Genomic DNA, 9,862 nt, shown 5'->3' with positions numbered 1-9,862 from the left:
TTTGTCAAGAAAAAGGATGGTTCACACCGGATGTGCATTGATTGTCGGGAGTTGAACAAGCTGACGGTCAAGAACTGTTACCCGTTGCCGAGGATCGATGATTTGTTCGATTAGTTGCAGGGAGCATCTTGGTTCTCCAAGATCGATTTGAGGTCTGCGTATCATCAGGTGAGGGTGCGAGATGAGGACATTCAGAAGACAACGTTCAGGACTCGTTATGGGCATTATGAGTTTGTGGTGATGCCTTTCAGACTCACCAACGCCCCGACAGTGTTCATGGATCTCATGAACAGAGTGTGCAGGCCGATGTTAGATCGCTCGGTGATTGTATTCATCAACGACATTTTGGTGTATTCGAGGTCTAGAGAGCAGCATGAGGAGCATTTGAGGGAGATCCTCGGAGTTCTAAGATCAGAGAGGCTTTATGCCAAATTCTCCAAGTGTGATTTCTGGTTGCGAGAGGTCTAGTTCCTAGGGCACCTCGTTAACCAGAAAGGGATATTGGTCGACCCGGCCAAAGTTGAGGCAGTGATGAGTTGGGAGGTCCCGAGGTCACCCTCCGAGATCAGGAGTTTCTTAGGGTTGGCAGGCTATTATCGGAGATTTATCAGGGATTTCTCCAAGATCATCGTGCCACTCACCAGGTTAACCCGGAAGGGTGTCGCTTTTCATGGGGCCCAGAGCAGCAGGCCTCCTTTGAGACGCTTCGCCAGAGGCTATGTGAAGCCCCAGTGTTAGCCTTCCCAGAGGGAATGGAGGACTTTGTGGTGTATTGTGATGCGTCGATCTTGGGGTTGGGAGAGGTGCTGATGCAGAGAGGGCATGTGATAGCAAAGGCATCAAGGAAGCTGAAGCCTCATGAGTCGAGGTATCCCACCCACGATCTAGAGTTGGGGGCAGTGGTGTTCGCCCTCAAGATTTGGCGTCACTATCTGTATGGGGTTCGGTGTACGATATACACGGACCACAAGAGCTTGAAGTATTTGATGGATCAGCCCAACCTAAATATGCGACAGAGGAGGTGGTTGGACGTGGTTAAGGATTATGATTATGAGATCTTGTACCACCCGGGCAAGGCTAATGTTGTAGCCGATGCACTGAGCCGTAGGGTGGAAAGCGCCCCATTGCGAGATGTGTGTTTGAGATTGACCGTGATAGCTCTGGTATTGGACACCATTCGTGGGGCACAAGCTGAGGTTGTGCAGCCTGAGAGCCAGAAGAGAGAGCGAGTTGTCGGGTTGGTTTCGGAGTTCGTTATCGATAGCCGTGGGCTGATGACATTTCAGGGTCGTATCTGGGTACTGTTTGTGGGAGGGACGCGTACCATTTTGATGGAAGAGGCTCATCCGTCGAAGTTCTCGATCCATCCTGGGGCCACTAAGATGTATTTAGATCTGAAGAGGGAGTATTGGTGGCCCTGTATGAAGACGGATGTCGCGTGGTATGTTGAGAGGTACTTGACCTGTCATAGGTTTAAGACCAAGCACTAGAGACCGCATGGTAAGTTGCAGCCGTTGGAGGTTCCCGAATAGAAGTGGGAAAAGATTACCATGGATTTTATCACCAAATCGCCAAGGACTGCTAGGGGAGTCGATGCAATTTGTGTGATTGTGGACATGTTGACAAAGAGCGCCTACTTCCTTGCTATCAGTGAGAGCTCTTCCGCGGAGAAATTGGCAGAGATGTACGTGTGGGAGGTGGTATCGCGACTTGGAGTGCCGATCTCGATTGTCTCAGACCGAGATGTGCGTTTCACTTCCAGATTCTGGAAGAAATTTCATGAGGAATTGGGTACTAGGCTGCATTTTAGTACCGCATACCACCCCCAGACTGACGGACAAAGCGAGCGGACGATTCAGACGCTCGAGGATATGCTCCGGGCATGTATGTTGGATTTCGGTGGGAGTTAGGACACGTATTTGCGCTTGGTAGAGTTTTCTTACAACAACAATCATCATTCGAGCATTGGTGTGCCACCCTTTGAGCTGTTGTATAGGAGAAGGTGTCGGACCCCCATTTGCTGGGGAGAGGTCGGGCAGCGTGTTATGGGTAGTACCGAGATTGTGCTTCAGACGACTGAGCAGATACAGCAGGTCAGGCAGAGGTTATTGACCGCTCAGAGTCGTTAGAAGAGTTATGCGGACAGGCGCCGGTTTGAGCTCGAGTTCCAGGTCGGCAACTTTATACTCCTAAAGGTCTCTCCTTGGAAAGGAGTGATCCGATTCAGGAAGAGGGACAAGTTGGGGCCCCGATATATCGGTCCTTTTCGGGTGATCGCAAGGGTAGTCAGGGTAGCCTATCGGTTGGAGCTACCTGCAGAGTTAGGTCAGATCTATGACACTTTCCACGTGTTGCAATTACGAAAGTGTATAGCCGATGAGTCGGCAGTGGTACCATTGGAGGATATTCAGGTGGATGCGAGCCTGAAATATGCTGAGAGACCAGTGGCAATCAGGGATCGGAAGATCAAGGTCCTGAGGAACAAAGAGGTGCCTCTGGTGCAGGTCCAGTGGCAACACCGGAAAGGGTCAGAGCTTACTTGGGAGTCGGAGCGCGAGATGCGTGAGCAGCATCCGGAGTTGTTCCCAGAGTAAGACTTCGAGGGCGAAGTCTGATTCTAGTGGGGGAGAAATGTAACATCTTGAAATTCTAGGTATATTAATTTATTTAATTATTTTAGAATTTGTGGAGGAACTCGGCGAGTTGGATCCAAGACTCGCCGAGTAGGATCGCAGATGTTCATCCGCGTTCACGTCCGGACTCGGTGAGTCCATTAGTGGACTCGGCGATTCCACACTGTTTAATGAAACCCTAATTCCCCGGGTTTGGAGCCTATTTAAGGGCACTTATAGCCTCCCATTGCGGCTACCAGTCCCTTGAGAGAACCCTAAGAGAGCTAAATCGTTGTGAGGGAGAAGAAGTCACTTTTTGATCCTTGTACCTTTGGTTAAGGAAGAAGAAGGTGACAAGAGCAAATAGGAGGTGCGATTCAAGCAGATCCAGAGTTCAGAGACATCATTTTGAGGTAATAGTTCGAACCTCCTTCAGTTTTAGTGTTGATCTTTAGAGTTAGGGTTTTGTAACCCCTTTGGAGAGTGATTATGTGGAGCAAATGGTCCCTCTTCGAGTTTGTGCCTTGTATCTGGACTCAAAGAGGTCCAGAGACCTTAACCCTTGGAGCTTTATGGATCAATTTGGGATTATTGGACTTAGGTTGCTAATTTTGGGGCTAAATCTCCTTTTGATGCCTTGTTGTGGTTGTACAAGCATCAAGTTTCAAACTTTACGTGACATTCATGCTTGGGGAGGCCAGATCTATGGTTTGGGGAAACAGATCTGACCTCAAGAGGTCAGTAGAGTTTGTGCATGGCATAAACTCGCCGAGTTGTTCTTGAGACTTGGCGAGTAGGGTTAGGGTTTCACGTAAATTGTTCAGTGAGTAGACTTGCCGGGTTGGGGATGACTCAGTGAGTCATGAGGGAGTTAGAGGACTAGAGTTGAAGGCGGTTCTCGCCGAGTTGTTCTTGAGACTCGGCGAGTTGAGTCGGGGTGGCCCCGTGATTCATGACTGGTATGACTCGTCGAGTATAGGGAGGGACTCGGCATGTCAAGCGGGACAAAGAGTTAAATGACATGTGAGAACTCGCCAAGTCACCTGGGTGCACTCGGCGAGTAGGGTCAAAGTGGGACCGTTGACTTTTGTTGACTTTTAGGGTTTGGTCATCAATAGAGTCCTTGTGACAAGAGGGGAGGGTAAAATAGTCTTTTACCATTCTGAGGGTGCCAATGGCAGGTTGAGTCTAGTCTCGAGAGTTATATTTATAAGAGTATTTATTTATGTGAATAGGCGGAGGCTAGGCAATATTTTCCATCGAGTCAGAGATTTACCGAGACGCCTGAGGTGAGCCTTCTCACTATACTTTACCTAGTGTGGTCACAGAGTTATGTGACAGAGTACTATAGAGTTATATGCCAGTGTATTTGCATGTTGTTTATGTGTTGTGATTTATTGTGATATGTGATATGTGATATGCAGTATTCAGAGTTACAGAGTTGGGACTTTCGGGTCCCTAGAGTTAGGGCCAGAGGGCCCACAGAGAGTTGGGGCTGGAGGGCCCCACTGAGACACATTGACCAGAGGGTCCACAGAGTTACAACCTCGAGTGGCTATTATGTGTTAGAGTAGTATTTTGGGGAACTCACTAAGCTTATGCTTACAGTGTCCAGTGTTATGTGTTTCAGGTACCAGTGATGACCGTGGGAAGGCGCCGGCTTGATTCGTACACATACATGGGATTTTATGTATTTTGATCTTGGGAGATATTTTGTGAATCAAAGACATGATATTATGACATTTTATGAATGAAGGAGTTTGTAAAAATGTGTTTGAAAATGCGAAAAATTGTTTTAATTTTTACGGTGTTACAAACCCACCTAGTCCTCAGCTGCTGAAAGATTCCCAGTAATGTCAACTAGCTACCTCATGAATATAGTCACATGCAACAAAGATCAGATAATCCTTCGAGTAAAAGACTCATCCTTAGAGCGGTTAGACTCAAACGAGAGCTGCGCAATAGGGTCAAATTTATCACTATGAGATTATCCAGCCTGTGCCACATATGACTTAGCATATTCACTTAATAGCTAGATCGCATCACTAAGAGTCCTACAAAGCACAAAGCAAGCAGCATTCAGACAATGGAAAATGTAACCATCATACTCCAATCAAATTTTTCTATCCTCTAATCGAGAATCTGTACATGCAATTCAAAGGCTCATACAATTAGGCATAACCTAAACATGCTATCCTATCACTGACTGATCAGGACTAGTGTGACAACTGTCAAATTCCAGTCAAGTCAAAGTCAACTAAAGTCAACAGGTCAAACCGATCAACTCAATTAACCTTTGTATACTAGGTCTTACGTTAGGTAATTGCTATACAACTCGCTATGCTAAGAAGAAAACAATGTTGCATACTCATCGGGACTGTGTAAGGTCCTTGAACATGGCTTAACGGGACTTACGGACCTTGTGTTGTGGAGCCAAACACTCACAAATGTCACACTCGAAACCTTTCTCAAACGTTTTCACTCTATCTCTCTTTATCTAGAATCTCTCCTAAATCTCTCCAAGTATGTTAAATCTCTCCCAAATCTCTCCACATATGTCAAATCTCTCCTAAATCTCTCTCCATATGAGAAATCTCCCCAAGTATGAGAAATCTCTCCCAAATCTCTCCACATATGTCAAATCTCTCCCAAATCTCTCTTTGTATGAGAAATCTCTCCAAGAATGTGAAATCTCTCCCAAATCTCTCTCCATATGATAAATCTCTCCAAGTATGTGAAATCTCTCCCAAATCTCTCCAAGAATGAGGAATCTCTCCCAAATCTCTCTCCATATGAGAAATCTCCCCAAGTATGTGAAATCTCTCCTAAATCTCTCCACGTAAGTCAAATCTCTCCCAAATCTCTCTTTGTATAAGAAATCTCTCCAAGAATGTGAAATCTCTCCCAAATCTCTCTCAAAAGTTCCTTAAACTTTTTGTAGTCTTTCGGGCCATCCCGACCCTTAACCAGGTCAAAAATCGCTTAAAACGGGGTAAAAACGGATAAAATAGACTTAAGGACCCGAAACCCCTCTTAAGGAGCCGAACCCTCTTAAGGACCCGAAACCCCTCTTAGGAAGCGAACTTATCATAATCGAACTTGTCAGAAGCGAAGGCACATCTCGGACCGAACCCGAAGGGTGCTCTCGGGCCTGAACCTCGCACAAGGAACCGAAGATACCTTCGGTCCATTTCGCCTCCTACCCCTTTCGCTCCATTTCGCCTTCGGCCCAGCAGCAGAAGGCACCGAACCTCGGCCTAGGACCGAGAGGTCTCGCATGGAGCTCTTTTTCACCCGGTTTTCGACTAGTTTTGCGTTTTAGGCCCGTTTTTAATTGTTTTAACATGGCCCCATATTTATTAATTAATCACTTTTTGGGGGATAAACCTTATCCAAGAAGGGTGGGTGAAGTACAAGAGGTGGAGTGTTGACTTTTCTTTAGTTTATGACACAAGCAACCACCATACCCACTCCATGACTAACCCACACTCCTCCCCACCATCCCTATTCACTTCCTTGTACCTTTCCATCAATCATCAGCCATTTCCCACGTTCTTAGAGATGGAACATCCATCCTCTGTCCTCACACTTCATTCATTTTCTCATTTTCCACCAAAAGATCAAACACTTTTCTCTCAAACTTTTTCTCTCTAATTCGAGACTCCAAGGCTGATCATCAAGCTTTATTATACTCTTGGTAAGTATAATTCATCCTCCTTGTGATTATTACACTTCATTCTACTCAAATCATTGATTGCTTACACAAACTCCATAACTTTGATGTTAGATTCTCGAAAATCTTCAAGGCATCTTCAAGTGTTCTTTAGTTGAACACTTCTCTTCTCCAACATTCATCTACTGAAATCACATAAGGTGAGTTCATACCCCTATATTTTCATGTTTTCTTAAGTTTTTAGGGGGGGGGGGGGGGAATACAAGTTAAAACACCAAGAACGTAACTAAACTTTTCTAACAGCCTTCATCAGAGAAGTTGGACTCAATTCACGGACTGTTTTGGACAACCTAAACATTTTAGCTTTCAAAACTGTTTTAGATGCTAGTAGTCCCGGTTCTTAGCTTTAAAATGACTACTTGCACAACTCCATACGATTTTTCTACAATTTATGGTGATTTTTACAAAACTGCCTATCATTTCAAACATCAATCCGGACCAGTCTGTGATTATGGACTTTTCCACACAAGTTGGAGGTCATTAAAATTCATAATAAAAATTATGAACAAACTAGACTCATTTCCAAAACTCTCAGAATTTACGGATTCTGATTTGGGCCTTTGATGATTTTTCTATAAATTTTCTAAGATCAGTAAATGAAAATATTAACAACAGAAAAATGCTATCAATTTCATTTCACCTTGTAACATGTTAAGCAAGGTGTATATCTTTATGTGAAAATATGTTCTTACAAATAAATGACCTTTTGACTTAGTATATAGTCATACATCAGAAAACAAATGGTTTTTTACCTACAAAAGTGTGGTAATTAATTTGTTGTTATAATGCATGTTGCTTCACTTTAGTAAAAAGTACATATACATATCGGTAAACAAAAGGGTTTTTACCTTCACAAATACAGTAGTTAACCATAATAAACAATGTTATAACTGTTGGATTAGTGTCTAAGCCCGTAACCATATTTGGTAAGTACTTGACCCGATTGTGCATGGTCCTTTTGGGTTGCCTTCACCAAAGCAACTTGACTGGAGAAATAATAGAGAAAGAGGTTATTATGATTTATTAATATGTTATAAGAATAACATATTAAAGGAGAAATCATATTTGTTTAATTAATATTGGTCAATAATTAAGAATTAATTTTGTGATCAAGTGTAATTAATTAAACTAGAGGGGCTGAATTGTAATTATGTGATAGTTGCAAATTAAGGCATTGGTTGCCCCATGGATAGGTTGGACGAATTTATGGTGATAAGGCCTTAGAATTCGTCCATGATAAGGATTCAAGGTTTATCTTATGGGTTGCTTGGTGAACAAGCAACAAGATAAGGATAAGGATCGAAACCCTAATCTCTACACCTATATAAAGACCCCTAAGGCTCATGAATTCGTCCATGCCTTCCCAAGGGGTCCTAGGGACGAAATTCTATACCTCTTCCCTCTCTCTATTACCTCTCCATTTGCTCTTGGTGTTTGTGAGCCATTAGAGGTAATACACTTGTGGTACTTGCTTTCAAAGACAAGAAGATTCAAGATTTAAGTTGTTATTACAATATAACAACAAGAGGTATGTATTTCATCTTTCCTTGTGGATTTCGAAATTCTTAGAAGCCTTTTAGGGTTCTTCAAGTGTTCATGATGTTGTATAACTAATAGTGATAACATAGATCCAACTCTAGGGTTGCATGCATACATAGGATTGTTTGTATATAACCCATCAGTGGTATTAGAGCCTTTGGTTAACTTGTTTTCAATTAGTATTATACAATTGTATGAACTTGACATATTAGGGTTTATTGCCAATAAACCCTATGAGGCTAGGATTTTCGAGATTAGGGTTTGCAAACCCTAATTTGCAAAAGTTTGAATAAGATTTTCAAACCCTTTCTTTAAACCTTTAAATTTCGAAATCTAGGGTTTGTCTTAATCCCTTGATTTTCGAAATTGGTCTCCTCCTCAAGATAAGATCCTAAATTTTAGGGATTTGGATTATCCTATATCTTGTAATTATCCTTTAATGGTTATATATGGTAATTAAAGATTTTTAATTATCTTATCCCATGATTTTCGAATTTTAGAGGGATTAAAAGGATTAGGATAAATTAATTGTTTAGTTGGTAATTATCATTCATGATTTAGATAATCCCTTATGATTTAATAATTTAAATTAATAATTTAATTCAAGATAATTATTAAATCAAGAGTTTTGATATTTAAAATTTTAATTTAAATAGTATTAAATTTCGAAAATTTTAAAGTGAGATTAAAATCTAATTGTTTTGAAAAGTTTCAAAACTTTCCCTCAAGTTTTGGAATTTAAATTGTTTGATTAAAAGGTTTAATTTTGAAAAAGTCTAAATTCTAAAACCCTAATTTTGAAAAGTTCAAATTACACCCTTATGGTTTTATTAAATTAATTAAGTGTATAATTAAAAGAGAGTTAATAAATCCATAATGATATGGTTTATATTTAATTAAAAGTGTAATTTATAAAATTAAACCACCTAGTATTTTAAAAGTGTAAAATACACCCTTATACTATATATATATATATATATATATATATATATATATATATATATATATATATATATAACATTGAAAGTCTAATATTATATATGTATAACTAAAATGCTAGTCTTACTGTTAGTATGCCTCATTCACGAAGCCGATCTATAAGGGGGTATAAGGTTATGGCCTATAAAATGGCCGTTTAATGGGTATCCACTCTTACCCACCGCTTCCTTGATTGATGGAGGGTCGTTAGCCGAAAGGGTAAGATAGGGCAATCCTCTCTTCATTTATAAGTATAATGAATCTATGTAAAGTAACTAAACGCTTTTGCAAATTCCCAATCCTAGTTACTTTAGGCAAAAGTGAAATTGATGCGGTCCCATGAAATTACACTTTGCACCCTTGCTAAGAAGTTAGTGGAGCGTGTGTGGTTAACCGGCACACTAATTGGTTCTAAGTTAAGGTGGTAAAGGGTGACTCAATGTTTGTCATAGTTCGATGGAGCGTGTGTGGTTTACCGGCACATCGAATAGGTGACTGTAACAATGAGGGCACCATGTAGATTTGCATGGTTATTCACACCCACTTTGTGATCCTCGGCATCCCAGTCACAAACGAGAGGGGCATATCGAGATTTAAACATGCTATTGAAAAGTTCAATGAATCTCAAAGGAAATCTAGGAATTCTTAATACATTTTAAACTTAAGCCTTTATGTTTTTTTCATGGTGAAGAATTAGTGAATCGTCATTCACTTACCTCCAAATTATTTGCATGTTGGATTACGGCATCTTAGCCTTAATGTCTCATTTGGGTGTTTCATTAAGGATTATATCAACTAGCTTGAAATTTCTCCCGTTTTAGAGATGTCTGACTCTAACCGTGGTCTTCCCGAATCCCAAGGAAAACGTGTTCCTGTTGAAAGTAAAAGCTTGTTCCAAAGTGAAGGATCAATGTGGACTAGCTTCATTTCACTCCCTCCTCCTCCTCCTCCCGTTGTTCTCCCCGACCCACAAGATCGAAGATTTGAAAGGTTCAAGATC

This window comes from Lactuca sativa, chromosome 2 (genome assembly GCF_002870075.4).
Source record: "Lactuca sativa cultivar Salinas chromosome 2, Lsat_Salinas_v11, whole genome shotgun sequence".
Classification (NCBI taxonomy): domain Eukaryota; kingdom Viridiplantae; phylum Streptophyta; class Magnoliopsida; order Asterales; family Asteraceae; genus Lactuca; species Lactuca sativa.
Note: the sequence above shows the minus strand (reverse complement) of the source record.